At 34.3% G+C, this 15,527-nt stretch overlaps 2 non-coding genes across 2 annotated transcripts; one reads left to right on the forward strand and one right to left on the reverse strand.

Annotated features, from left to right (window-relative positions):
* Window positions 1-3,245: 3,245 nt before the first annotated feature.
* TRNAS-GCU (transfer RNA serine (anticodon GCU)) lies at window positions 3,246-3,333 on the forward strand. The gene has a single exon. It is a non-coding gene; the product is annotated as a tRNA-Ser (tRNA).
* Window positions 3,334-9,543: 6,210 nt separating this feature from the next.
* Window positions 9,544-9,614, reverse strand: TRNAC-GCA (transfer RNA cysteine (anticodon GCA)). Its single transcript has one exon. It is a non-coding gene; the product is annotated as a tRNA-Cys (tRNA).
* Window positions 9,615-15,527: the final 5,913 nt, after the last annotated feature.

Raw genomic sequence — 15,527 nt, forward strand, 5'->3', positions numbered from 1 at the left:
ATCTTTTTACATAAATCCACCCAAGCCCATAATTCATCCTTCACTGAGCCTGCAATTACCCAATTGATCCCGAGGAGACTATACACCATAATCCATATGTTATAAATCACCGGGCACCACATTAGAATGTAATTATAGGATTCCACATCCCTTTACACAAGTAACATCGATTAACAATAATTTTACCTCTCCACATCAACTTATTGATAGTTAATATACTATTCTTACTCGCCTCCCTAGCAAAAAAAGCTACACTTGGGGAAGCCTTCTCTTCCATATCTGTTTTTTCATAAAGAGATCATAATCATTCCCTTCCCTCCTAGTCAAATGCTTGTGAAAGTTCTTCATTGGGAAATCCCTTCGTTTTCTCAAATTCCACATAAGCTGGTCATTATAATTTTCTAACTGAGTTTGCGATAGTATAGAGAATACTGACTTGGGTCACTGGCCATCCGCCGGGAGTTTCGGGTTTAATACCGATATTTTAGCAACAAATCCAATAAATCTAAGTGTAGTCCTTGGTGTATTGATCTTTTTTGGAAAGGGAGTGTGTGCGAGTTGTTTATTTCAAGAATAGGCTGGATCCAACCAGTTGCATTCGCTAGAACTAGGAAAGAAAAGGGTGCACGATCCCGCGAATTACTTCTGAATAAATTCAAAAAAATCAAATTTAAGAACCATAGCATTTCGTGATTCATTGGTAAATCTACTTTACTTTGATTTTCTATTAACCAAAAATAAAAAATCTGGGATCATTAACATGGTTAAAGCTAAACCGTTTGAAGTCCAGATGCAGCATGGTACTCTTTCTACTACTATAGTTAATACAGAAAAAATTTCAAAACGAATAGTTAGAATTTTTTTTTCGATATAAAACACTCATGTCGATAAAATGATTTGAGCCCCCCTTTTTTATTGGAAATGGAAAAATGGGTATTTCAAACACCCTTTCGAATTTTTTTTTTTCGAATGCTGAATTGATGACCTAAGTATAAAGTAAGAAGAATTCTTTGGATTTGAAGAAAAAAAACAACTTTGCTGACAATTATCTATTTTTGGTTGGTCAGAAGAATCCTCCGAATATTCCCGTCTTGGATTAGTGATCATATTCGATATTTTTTTTTGAATATGAATAGAGAAGAGAGGGAGAGGATAGGCTCATTACATTAAAAAAAAAAAAAGACATGGGAATGAAACTCCCATAAGAAATTTTGAAGTAATTGAGCGTGAGAGCCAAATGAATCGAAAGATTCATGTTTGGTTCGGGAAGGGGTCATGAAATTTTTTGAAATGAATGTAAAGATAATCTACTTTCATTAAGTGATTTATTAGATAATCGAAAACAGAGGATCTTGAATACTATTCGAAATTCAGAAGAACTACGGGATGGGGCCATTGAACAGTTAGAAAAAGCCCGGGCTCGCTTACGCAAAGTGGAAATGGAGGCGGAACAGTTTCGAGTGAATGGATACTCTGAGATAGAACGAGAAAAATGGAATTTGATTAATTCAACTTCTAAGACTTTGGAACAATTAGAAAATTACAAAAATGAAACCATTCAGTTTGAACAACAAAGAGCGATTAATCAAGTCCGACAACGGGTTTTCCAACAAGCTTTACAATGAGCTATAGGAACTCTGAATAGTTGTTTGAGTAACAAGTTACATTTACGCACCATTAATGCTAATATTGGTATGTTTGGGGCGATGAAAGAAATAACTGATTAGTCCTTTACCCTTTTTTACTATAGGCATTATTTTTTTTGCTTCAAAAAAAGAATTAGGAAATACTCATGGTAACCATTAGAGCCGACGAAATTAGTAATATTATCCGTGAACGTATTGAGCAATATAATAGAGAAGTAAAGGTTGTAACTATTGGTACCGTACTTCAAGTGGGCTCTTTTTCTCATACTTATTAAATTGGAAATAGTGAGCCAATTCCTAAATTATGTTTCGTAATTTCATAATCCAATTTCTCAATTTATAATTGCCTCTTGGATACAAATCACGAGAATGTATATTCTTCCTCGAATCTTTTATTGAAAGGTAAAGGATTAAATCCTTTTAAGAAATAAAGTTTTTGATCGTAAGATGAATCAAACCAAAAGACCCCTTAACTATTAAGGGGGTTAATAGAACGAATCACACTTTTACCACTAAACTATACCCGCTACAATGCGATTATTGTATCAAAATGGACTTTTTGTCGAACAAGGTAATCCGGCGTAATCAAAATAGAATCAGAAAAAATCCCGAAAATTTGAGCATTGACATGTTTTGTCAACAAACCTAATGAAATTAGTAAAAGAGGACTCATTTCAGTTATTTAGTTATTAACCTTTGGTATAGGTTCAAATCCTATTGGACGCAATTTATTTCCATATCCATATATAAAATATATATATTTTATATATATTTCTATGTTAAGGTTAAGAAAGTTAAGAAAGAAATTTTGAATGATCTGATGAATAAGAGATGCTTACTTATGTTGTATTTGCTTATGTTATATATAGTATATACTTATTTTCTATACTTAGAAACTTATATTATGAATAATTATTAATTATTATATTAAATATTAAATTCAAGTAAAAAATGAAATGAATTTAAATTAAATTAAAGAATGATCAATTTCGTTTCTTTTATTTATTTATTTATTTTATTTAGAATTATTCTTGAAGTAGAAAACGTTCAATTTGTTCCTGAATAGCTTCTTTCAAAATGGTTTCTGCTTCCTCAGTGAATGTCTTGGTAGAGGATATGAGTTCTTGGAACTGAGGTTTATTTGTTTTTAAGTAAGTACGTAACTCAACGAGAAATTTCCTGTCCTTCTTATTCTTATTCTTATGCTTCTGATTCTTGTTTCACTCCAATACCAAGCCCATTTTTTTTTTCAAATCAAATGAATCATTTTTTCTATCATTCATTGTACAAAAAAAAAGGCTCGGCTGGGTACTGCCAGGCCAGGCTATGGAAATAAAAAAAGACCCTTTTTGACGAGACGAAATCAAAGAAATATTCTTCTTTTTTATATTTTTATTTGATATATCTCTTTCGAGCTTTTTCTATACCTATATCGAAATGGAATTGCTGATAAAAGTTATATATATATAATATAATATTAAAATAATAATCTATACAAAAAAAAGTAAAGTATAAAAAAGTAAAGAAGGGCTTTCCCTTTTTTTTTTTTAAGCATTACTTTTTGTGTAATGTAACATAGTAATTACCCCTTTTCAATTAGGAGAGATGGCTGAGTGGACTAAAGCGTCGGATTGCTAATCCGTTGTACGAGTTATTCGTACCGAGGGTTCGAATCCCTCTCTTTCCGTTTCCTTTTTTGATGATGTGGAATAGATCAAATTCTAATAAGATTATAACATTTCTAAAAATCAATATAGAAAAAAAGCAAGAAAACCCTTATTTTTTTATTCTTCACGTCCAGGATTACGTCCTGGATCATTAGATAGGAATCCAAAGATGAAGAGAGAAACAAAGAATATCACTACGGTGTAAACAAAGAGTTTGAGAGTAAGCATTACACAATCTCCAAGATCTTATCTTTATTTTTGGAAAAAAGAGAATAGATTCTCTATTTTTATACCACATATCCTATTTATTTTGACACCAATAAATGAAGCGATTTCTATAATTTCGAGAAATTAAATAAACTAGAAAAGAGTTTTTTAAAATGCATGTGTAAGAAGAGTTGAGTCTTTCATATTAGAAATTTCTTTTTTCATACCAACAATTAGATATTCCATGACCGGAACAGGGGGGGATCCACGTTACACCACGATTTTGAATCAGAAGAGAGATTTCAAGAAATGGCAGATCTATTCACTCTATCAATAACCGAGCCGGATCTGGTGTATCATAAGGGATTTGCCTTTTCTATTGATTCCTACGGATTGGATCAAAAACAATTCTTGAATGAGGTATTCAACTCCAGGGATGAATCGAAAAAGAAATCTTTATTGGTTCTACCTCCTATTTTTTATGAAGAAAATGAATCTTTTTATCGAAGGATCAGAAAAAAATGGGTCTGGATCTCCTGCGGGAATGATTTGGAAGATCCAAAACCAAAAAGAGTGGTATTTGCTAGCAACAACATAATGGAGGCAGTCAATCAATATAGATTGATCCGAAATCTGATTCAAATCCAATATAGCACCTATGGGTACATAAGAAATGTATTGAATCGATTCTTTTTAATGAATAGATCCGATCGCAACTTCGAATATGGAATTCAAAGGGATCAAATAGGAAATGATACTCTGAATCATAGAACTATAATGAAATATACGATCAACCAACATTTATCGAATTTAAAAACGAGTCAGAAGAAATGGTTCGATCCTCTTATTTTTCTTTCTCGAACCGAGAGATCCATAAATCGGGATCCTAATGCATATAGATACAAATGGTCCAATGGGAGCAAGAATTTCCAGGAGCATTTGGAACATTTCGTTTCTGAGCAGAAGAGCCGTTTTCAAGTAGTGTTCGATCGATTACGTATTAATCAATATTCGATTGATTGGTCTGAGGTTATTGACAAAAAAGATTTGTCTAAGTCACTTCGTTTCTTTTTGTCCAAGTTACTTCTTTTTTTGTCCAAGTTACTTCTCTTTTTGTCTAACTCACTTCCTTTTTTCTTTGTGAGTTTCGAGAATATCCCCATTCATAGGTCTGAGATCCACATCTATGAATTGAAAGGTCCGAACGATCAACTGTGCAATCAGTTGTTAGAATCAATAGGTCTTCAAATCGTTCATTTGAAAAAATTGATCCATAACATCTATGTTAGCTTTTTTGTCTGGATTCAGGATTCAGTATTCAGGATTCTGGATGCATTCAATTCAGAACAATTTGATTTCTAGATGATCCCTCTAGAAGAGGGGGAGTATAACAATCTTTCTAGTTACTTCGTTCTCTATTTTTATTTAATAGAATCCTTAGGAAAAGTGTTTTGTTTCCACCGAGCTAAAACAATATAATATGTCGATCCCTCTAGTAAACTAAAGTTATCGTTTAATAGCCATTTTGCCTCAATTTATTGTATACAAAACACCCTTCAATTCGAATTAGAAAAAGCAATGTCTCCTTGCATAATATGGATTCCAAACATTCATGATCTGGACGTGAATGAGTCGAATTACTTATCCCTCGGTCTATTAGTGAACTCTCTCTCCAGGGATTGTGAAAGATGTTCCACTAGAAATATTCTTGTTATTGCTTCGACTCATATTCCCAAAAAAGTGGATCCCGCTCTAATAGCCCCGAATAAATTAAATACATGCATTAAGATACGAAGGCTTCTTATTCCACAACAACGAAATCACTTTTTCACTCTTTCATATACTAGGGGATTTCACTTGGAAAAGAAAATGTTCCATACTAATGGATTCGAGTCCATAACTATGGGTTCCAATGCACGAGATCTTGTAGCACTTACCAATGAGGCCCTATCGATTAGTATTACACAGAAGAAATCAATTATAGACACTAATACAATTAGATCTGCTCTTCATAGACAAACTTGGGATTTGCGATCCCAGGTAAGATCGGTTCAGGATCATGGGATCCTTTTCTATCAGATAGGAAGGGCTGTTGCACAAAATGTACTTCTAAGTAATTGCCCCATAGATCCTATATCTATCTATATGAAGAAGAAATCATGTAACGAAGGGGATTCTTATTTGTACAAATGGTACTTCGAACTTGGAACGAGCATGAAGAAATTAACGATACTTCTTTATGTTTTTTCTCTTTATCCATGGATCTTTTTCTCATACTTATTAAATTGGAAATAGTGAGCCAATTCCTAAATTATGTTTCGTAATTTCATAATCCAATTTCTCAATTTATAATTGCCTCTTGGATACAAATCACGAGAATGTATATTCTTCCTCGAATCTTTTATTGAAAGGTAAAGGATTAAATCCTTGGTTTAAAAGAAAAGAATGAGGTCTTTCTCTTTGCTTGGTCAATAACTAAAAATTCCGACTATAAATTGGTTGAGGAGACTTACGACTTAATTTTTATTGAAAAGCTATTCTATTAATCTAATATATCTGTAATGTAATTATTTTGAAATATATAGGTTGAAAATACCCTTTTGAATAAAAAAAAGAAGGAAATTGTCCAATAATTGGATCTGTACCTACATCAATTCACGCCCATTATATTGAATTAGAATTTAATTCAATTACAAATTCCCGAAAGATTTATTAGAATCTGATCCAACAACAGAATTTTTATTAATAAGCATGGAATTGTAAAAAGATGTAAGACTCTATATCTATATTTTCATTTTCTATATTTCTCTATTTGAATTATATATACATACGTAAAAGAGGAAGATGAAATTCTTTTATTTGCCTCGACTAATTAATTATAATTGCACGGAAGGAAGAATTCGCTTTTGATCTTGTTGATAGGGGTTTACTGATTTGTAAGCAGTAATATCGGTAAACAAAAAATAAATAATTATTCGCATGATTCTTTCTACAATTCAATCTTATGTCACCAACGAAAAATCCATTCTTCGGGGTTTACTTTGATTCTGATAACCTAACTACTTTGCTCTATTTGATTGAATTTTGATTCAAAGGAAAAAAAACCTTGAAGCTGAAATAACTCACTCAAAACACCTTTTAAAGGATTACGTGGTACAATTGAATCGAATAAGCCCTTATGGAATAAATATTCAGCTGCTTGTGAACCCTCAGGCACTGTCTTATTCAATGTTTGTTCAATTACTCTTTTACCCGCAAATGCAATATAAGCATTAGGTTCGGCAATAATGATATCCCCCAACATACCAAAACTAGCTGTCACCCCACCGGTAGTAGGAGATGTAAGAATTGATACATAGAATAACTTTTTATTTGATTGATAATCATATAAAGCGGAAGATATTTTAGCCATTTGCATCAAACTCAAACTTCCTTCCTGCATCCGCGCTCCTCCGGAAGCACACACTATAATAAGAGGTAAAAATTCATTGGTAGCATACTCGATCAAACGGGTGATTTTCTCGCCTACTACGGATCCCATACTACCCCCCATAAACTGAAAATCCATAACCCCAAGTGCTATAGGAATCCCGTTTAGTTGACCTGTACCTGTTTGAACAGCCTCAGTTAATCCTGTCTTTCTTTGATAAGAATCAATACGATCTTTATAAGGTTCCTCTTCCGAATGAAATTCAATGGGATCCAGAGAGACCATGTTTTCATCCATAGGATTCCAAGTACCTGGATCAACCAAAAGTTCAATTCTATCTGAACTACTCATTTTCAAATAATATCCACATTGTTCACAAATATTCATTTTTGACTTCAAAAATTTCTTATAATTTAATCCATAACAATTTTCGCATTGAACCCACAAATGCCTGTATTTTTGAGTTATATCGAGATCATTAGAACTTTCTTTTATAGTTAAATCACTACGATTCGTGTTAGTTCTTATATTGGAATTTTCGCTTTCACTACTCTTTCCACTTTCACTACAAATGTAATTATAAATGTAACTGTCATTGTAATTGTCACTACCACTTAAAATAGAACTATCAATACAGATTTGATAACGAAGATAAGAGTCAATGCAACTATTAATGTGATTAGTCCAACTATATTTAGTATCGTACATGTAAGGATCATAGTGGGGATCGTCACTTTTAGATCTATTATTCATATAACTAGAATTATGATAACTATAAAAAAAACTTTCTAGTTCACTCAAAAAAGAATGATCATTGTCAATCTCAAAATTGTTATTTTCAATATCAAAATATATAGAATAACTATCCCTATTACTATCCCTAACTAAAAAGGTGTCATCCGAGATGAAATTCCGAATGTCCTTGGCGCCGACTAAATGATCAACATTACTGTAATAACTAGAACTCTCACCCCAAATGGAATTATAAATGTTTTTATCCGGACCATTTATAACCGGGTCTTCACTTATACTAGTATTTTCAATAGGACCAAGACTATCCATTGATTTACTTAGCCCACATATGTATTCCACTTCCCCCTTAGACAACATCGAATTGAACCACGATTTTTCCATAGAGCTTTCTGGCCTCTATTTACATGAAAATACAATAGATGAATAGTCATTCGATGAAAAAAATCATTTGAATAGTTCATTTCCTATCAGAATAAGCATATAGATACAATTGTTAGGATTATTAACTAATAATTCTTAACTAATAATGAGTGAATATTGAAAGAAATGATTCTCTTTGTGAGAACCCGGAATATCACCTCACTATATCTAATGGAACCCCTTTTTCAATTCTCAATTTCAATTATAAATAATGGGTCCCCCGGTTATGTAAAATTCTCATTCAAAAAAGAAATATTTGTTCTCCTCTATGAATATGAAGAACCATTTTTTCGTAAAATATCGTAGTTAAATCTCGTATACTAATATAAAAACTAATAAGTTTTTATTTCAACGCGGAATGAAAAGGACAACATACAGGATAGGTAGAAGAAGTTATGATACTTGGCTCGACTCATGAGTCGAAACTCGGGATAGAAAAGAATACACCAATCCTAAGAATCCATATCATATATATGATTAATTGTGGACCCAACACAACACAATAATAACAATAGAAAATTTGAGTTGTGTTTAATCTTATATTTTTGTATTTAAGATCTTGTATATCTAGATAAGTATGTATCTATCCAAAATACATAAAATAGGGTAAGGTCGGCTCAATCCTTTTAGTAAAAGATTGGGCCGAGTTTAATTGTAATTCAACTAATAAATAATAAAACGAACAGTAATTACTGGATTAAATAGTATCCACTGCTGGGAATTCAAATTTGATCTCCTTCCATACTTCACAAGCAGCAGCTAATTCAGGACTCCATTTGCTAGCCTCACGGATAATCTCATTACCCTCACGAGCAAGATCACACCCCTCATTACGAGCTTGTACACATGCTTCTAGAGCGACTCGATTAGCTACGGCACCCGGTGCATTTCCCCAAGGGTGTCCTAAAGTTCCGCCACCAAATTGTAGTACGAAATCGTCTCCAAAGATCTCGGTCAAAGCAGGCATATGCCAAACGTGAATACCCCCTGAAGCCACAGGCAGAACACCTGGTAGAGAGACCCAATCTTGAGTGAAAAAGATACCACAGCTTCTATCTTTTTCAACAAACTCATCACGTAGTAAATCAACAAAGCCCAAAGTTATGTCTCTTTCTCCTTCAAGTTTACCTACTACGGTCCCAGCGTGAATATGATCCCCACCAGACAAACGTAAGGCAATAGACACTACATTAGTAGTAGAAAGGCGAGCATATCAGGATTTACCGATTCCATTCCACTACTCTAAGCTTTCCTTGAATCCTAGACGCAAGAATTTACAACACTTTAGAGAACAGAACCTCCATAGGTTTAGAATCAAGAAAATATCAGAAGTCTTTTTCCTGCGCTTGCTTTTGCTGGGGAAAATTTTGTGAGTTATATCAGCAAAACAGGATAGGGGATTTCGAGTCTTTTGTTAATCAGGCGACACCCAGATTTGAACTGGGGAAAAAGGATTTGCAGTCCCCCGCCTTACCGCTCGGCCATATCGCCAAAACGATACAAACTAGATGAAAATCTTCCCCCTCTTTTTCTATTGAAAAATAAAATGTGGATTTTCAGTCACAAAAGCAAAACTTCAGGACAAACTGGAACCATTAACTCTTGACTGTAAATTCATGACCGTTCTTGTATTTGAATTTCAAATTGTGTTTACCTAATGATATAAGAAAATCCAAAATGGATATATAACATAACTAATCAGTATTCATTTTTTTTTTTCAATTTTCACAATCAAAAAATCCTTCTCAATTTCAATTATAACAACAATTATGAGTATATGTAAACCCCGAAGTATAAGTTGGTATATAACTATAGCTACCTAATGGGGTATTTTCTCTGTATAGTATACAATATGTAATTGCCCATTCATTGTCGTGCTTCAATTTTGCATTGAATAAATTGAAATAGATTGAAGAGAAAATAGGAATTTTTGGTAGAGTACGGCATGTGCTGGCCCGAATAGAACTGTAATGCAATAAAGGAAGAAAGAAAGACGTAAATATCTGCACATTTTAATAAATAAAAGAAATACAAGCTTTCTTACGCAGTTCAATGATATTCTAAAAATTCTATTAAAAAAAAGGTCAAAATATATCTTTTCTCTGCGAATCATTTTTCGAACAATGGAATACACGAAAAAGTCAAGTGCTAGAAAAATCAACTTTCTATTTATTCTTTCTTATTATTATGTCTTTATCTTTGCAAACAGATCAAATCATAAATACATTTCTTTTTCTCGGATCCAATCGGACTGGAATATGTAATATCATAATAATGGTAGAAATTGAATTACTTTTTTTGTTTTGATATTCTATAAAAAACCCATGAGTCTAAGTGACATTTATCAATTCTTTTCCATTTGTATCTGTCTGTTATAACTTGCAATTTGAGTATAATCTTTCTTCCTCCGTTCATACCATACGTATTTCATACATTACATATATATATATGTAGTTGGGTAAAATTTCATGTGATTCAGTAAACAGAATAGAAATTCCATTCTTTCTTTATGGAATTATATGCGTATGATTCCATAAAGAATGAGAAATGGGATTTTTCGATAAATGGGGGAAATTCAAAAAAAAAATGCTCGGGGATGGAAATGAGGGAATGTCTACAATACCTGGGTTGAATCAGATACAATTTGAAGGATTTTGTAGGTTTATTGATCAGGGCTTAACGGAAGAACTTTATAAGTTTCCAAAAATTGAAGATACAGATCAAGAAATTGAATTTCAATTATTTGTGGAAACATATCAATTGGTAGAACCGTTGATAAAAGAAAGAGATGCTGTATATGAATCACTCACATATTCTTCTGAATTATATGTATCCGCGGGGTTAATTTGAAAACCAGTAGGAATATGCAAGAACAAACAATTTTTATTGGAAACATTCCTCTAATGAATTCCCTTGGAACTTCTATAGTAAACGGACTATACAGAATTGTGATTAATCAAATATTACAAAGCCCTGGTATCTATTACCGGTCAGAATTGGGTCATAACGGAATTTCGGTCTATACCAGCACTATAATATCAGATTGGGGATGAAGGTTAGAATTAGAGATTGATAAAAAAGCAAGGATATGGGCTCGTGTGAGTAGGAAACAGAAAATATCTATTTTAGTTCTATCATCAGCTATGGGTTCGAATCTAAGAGAAATTCTAGAGAATGTTTGCTACCCTGAAATTTTCTTGTCTTTCTTAACCGATAAGGAGAAAAAAAAAATTAGGTCAAAAGAAAATGCCATTTTGGAGTTTTATCAACAATTTTCTTGTGTAGGCGGAGATCCAATATTTTCTGAATCCTTATGTAAGGAATTACAAAAAAAATTCTTTCACCAAAGATGTGAATTAGGAAGGATTGGTCGACGAAATATGAACCGGAGACTGAATCTTAATATACCTCAGAACAATACATTTTTGTTACCACGAGATATATTGGCAGCTGCAGATCATTTGATTGGAATGAAATTTGGAATGGGTACACTTGACGATATGAATCATTTGAAAAATAAACGTATTCGTTCTGTAGCGGATCTCTTACAAGACCAATTCGGATTGGCTCTGGTTCGTTTAGAAAATGTAGTTAAGGGAACTATATGCGGAGCAATTAGGCATAAATTGATACCGACTCCTCAGAATTTGGTAACTTCAACTCCATTAACAACCACTTATGAATCTTTTTTCGGATTACACCCATTATCTCAAGTTTTGGATCGAACTAATCCATTGACCCAAATAGTTCATGGGAGAAAATTGAGTTATTTGGGCCCTGGAGGATTAACGGGGCGAACTACTAATTTTCGGATACGAGATATCCATTCTAGTCACTATGGGCGCATTTGCCCCATTGACACGTCTGAAGGAATCAATGTTGGGCTTATTGGATCTTTAGCGATTCATGCCCGGATTGGGGATTGGGGGTCTCTAGAAAGTCCATTTTATAAAATCTTTGAGAAATCAAAAAAAGCACGGATGCTTTATTTATCCCCAAGTAAGGATGAATATTATATGGCAGCGGCAGGAAATTCTTTGGCTCTGAATCAAGGTATTCAGGAAGAACAGGTTGTTCCAGCTCGATACCGCCAAGAATTCCTGACTATGGCATGGGAAGAGGTTCATCTTCGAAGTATTTTTCTTTTCCAATATTTTTCTATTGGAGCTTCCCTCATTCCTTTTATCGAGCATAATGATGCAAATCGGGCTTTAATGAGTTCTAATATGCAACGTCAAGCAGTTCCCCTTTCTCGGTCGAAGAAGTGCATTGTTGGAACTGGGTTGGAACGCCAAGTGGCTCTAGATTCAGGGGTTCCCGCTATAGCCGAACACGAGGGAAAGATCGTTTCTACGGATACTGACAAGATCATTTTATTGGGCAATGGGGATACTCTAAACATTCCATTAGTTATGTATCAACGTTCCAACAAAAATACTTGTATACATCAAACCCCCCAAGTTCGGGGGGGGGGGGGGGAATGCAATAAAAAAGGACAAATTTTAGCGGACGGTGCCGCTACAGTTGGTGGCGAACTCGCTTTGGGGAAAAACGTATTAGTAGCTTATATGCCATGGGAAGGTTACAATTTTGAAGATGCGGTACTCATTAGCGAGCGTCTAGTATATGGAGATATTTATACTTCTTTTCACATACGAAGATATGAAATTCAGACTCATGTGACAAGCCAAGGTCCCGAAAGGATCACTAATGAAATACCGCATCTAGAAGGCCATTTACTCCGCAATTTAGACAAAAATGGAATTGTGAGGCTGGGATCTTGGGTCGAGACATGCGATATTTTAGTAGGTAAATTAACGCCTCAGGTGGCGAAAGAATCATCGTATGCTCCGGAAGATAGATTATTACGGGCCATACTTGGCATTCAGGTATCTACTTCAAAGGAAACTTGTCTAAAACTACCTATAGGTGGTAGAGGTCGGGTTATTGATGTAAGATGGATTCAGAAAAAAGGGGGTTCTAGTTATAATCCAGAAATGATTCGTGTATATATTTCACAGAAACGTGAAATCAAAGTAGGTGATAAAGTAGCTGGAAGACATGGGAATAAAGGTATCATTTCCAAAATTCTACCTAGACAGGATATGCCTTATTTGCAAGACGGAAGACCAGTTGATATGGTCTTCAACCCATTAGGAGTACCATCACGAATGAATGTAGGACAGATATTTGAATGTTCGCTTGGGTTAGCAGGGAGTCTGCTAGATAGACATTATCGAATAGCACCTTTTGATGAGAGATATGAACAAGAGTCTTCGAGAAAACTAGTGTTTTCTGAATTATATGAAGCTAGTAAGCAAACCGCGAATCCATGGGTATTTGAACCCGAGTATCCGGGAAAAAGCAGAATATTTGATGGAAGAACGGGAGATCCTTTTGAACAGCCTGTTATAATAGGGAAGCCTTATACCTTGAAATTAATTCATCAAGTTGATGATAAAATACATGGGCGTTCCAGTGGACATTATGCACTTGTTACACAATAACCCCTTAGAGGCAGGTCCAAGCAGGGGGGGCAGCGGGTAGGAGAAATGGAGGTTTGGGCTCTAGAGGGATTTGGTGTTGCTCATATTTTACAAGAGATGCTTACTTATAAATCTGATCATATTAGAGCTCGCCAAGAAGTACTTAGTACTGCGATCATTGGGGGAATAATACCTAAACCCGAGGATGCTCCAGAATCCTTTCGATTACTCGTTCGAGAACTATGATCTTTGGCTCTAGAACTGAATCATTTCCTTGTATCTGAGAAGAACTTCCAGATTAATAGGAAGGAAGTTTAATCAGAATGAATCAGAATTTTTCTTCTATGATCGATCGGTATAAACATCAACAACTCCGAATTGGATTACTTTCTCCTCAACAAATAAGTGCTTGGGCCAATAGAATCCTACCTAATGGAGAGATAGTTGGAGAGGTGACAAAACCCTATACTTTTCATTACAAAACCAATAAGCCGGAAAAAGATGGATTATTTTGTGAAAGAATTTTTGGGCCTATAAAGAGTGGAATTTGCGCTTGTGGAAATTATTGAGTGATCGGAGATGAAAAAGAAGACCCGAAATTTTGTGAACAATGCGGAGTTGAATTTGTTGATTCTCGGATACGAAGATATCAAATGGGATACATAAAATTGGCATGTCCAGTAACCCATGTATGGTATTTGAAACGTCTTCCTAGCTATATTGCGAATCTTTTAGATAAACCCCTTAAAGAATTAGAGGGCCTAGTATACTGCGATGTGTGATTTGATCGAAATTATTATTTTACAGATTAGGAATGAGAAACTGTCATCCCAATCAATGAAATTGGGATGCCCTGGATCTGACATGTCTCTTGGGAGGAGTAACATGAAGCTCAGAGTTATGGGTGTATTCAATATTCTCCAAAAAAGAAAAAAGGGGATTGGTCTATAGTCGATTCAGTAAAAAATAAATAGGAATTTCTAGTTGTACCTCGTGAAAAACCCTTCTTTCTTTTTGTGGAATTAACCATTCCTCTTTCTTTTAGAAAGGAATGCAATTTTTTTTATGTTCAACAAAACAAGGAAACAAATATGTCATGGTTGCAGGAGTCTATACATTGCATATAGGCTTTATCGCGGCATAACCATCGAGGTGATGCAGGACCTAAAAGATCGAATGGAACGATACATAGACAAGTAAATCCCGTATGAATTCTACGACACTCCTTTCATTTAAGGGGATTCGACATTCGAAGGGAAGTAGACTACTCAAAAATTTCACATTTCATTTCTGTCGTATAATTGAATAAAGAATTCAGAAAATCTAAATCGAAATAAAAGAAGAAAAGAATGAATTGAATCAATGAAATGTTGTTTGGTCTTCACTGGGGACTTGAGTAAGGAGTAGATTTTTTGGGGGGTTTCTAGAATTTCATTTGAAAGTGAGATCCCCTTTCTTTATCTTTATTTGGTATAACTACTTGAGCCGGATGAGAGGAAACTCTCAAGTCCGGTTTTGAAGGGGGGGAGGAGATCCTATAGGATCCTATCCCAATTTTTCTTTTGCTAGGCCCATAACTAAAAAACCTACTTTCTTACGATTATGAGGTTCATTCGAATATGAAATCCAATCCTGGAAATACAGCATCCCACTTTTTTTTACTACCCAAGGTTTCGATACATTTCGAAATCGAGAAATTTCTACCGGGGCGGGTGCTATCCGAGAACAATTAGCCGATCTAGATTTGCAAATTATTATAGATTATTTGTTCTTAGAATGGAAAGAATTAGGAGAAGAGGGTCCCACAGGGAATGAATGGGAAGATCGAAAAATTGGAAGAAGAAAGGATTTTTTAGTTAGACGCATGGAATTAGCTAAGCATTTTATTCGAACAAATATAGAACCAGAATGGATGGTT

The sequence above is a fragment of the Carica papaya genome, chromosome 2, assembly GCF_054855325.1.
Source record: "Carica papaya isolate Zhongbai chromosome 2, ASM5485532v1, whole genome shotgun sequence".
NCBI classification, from domain to species: Eukaryota; Viridiplantae; Streptophyta; class Magnoliopsida; order Brassicales; family Caricaceae; genus Carica; species Carica papaya.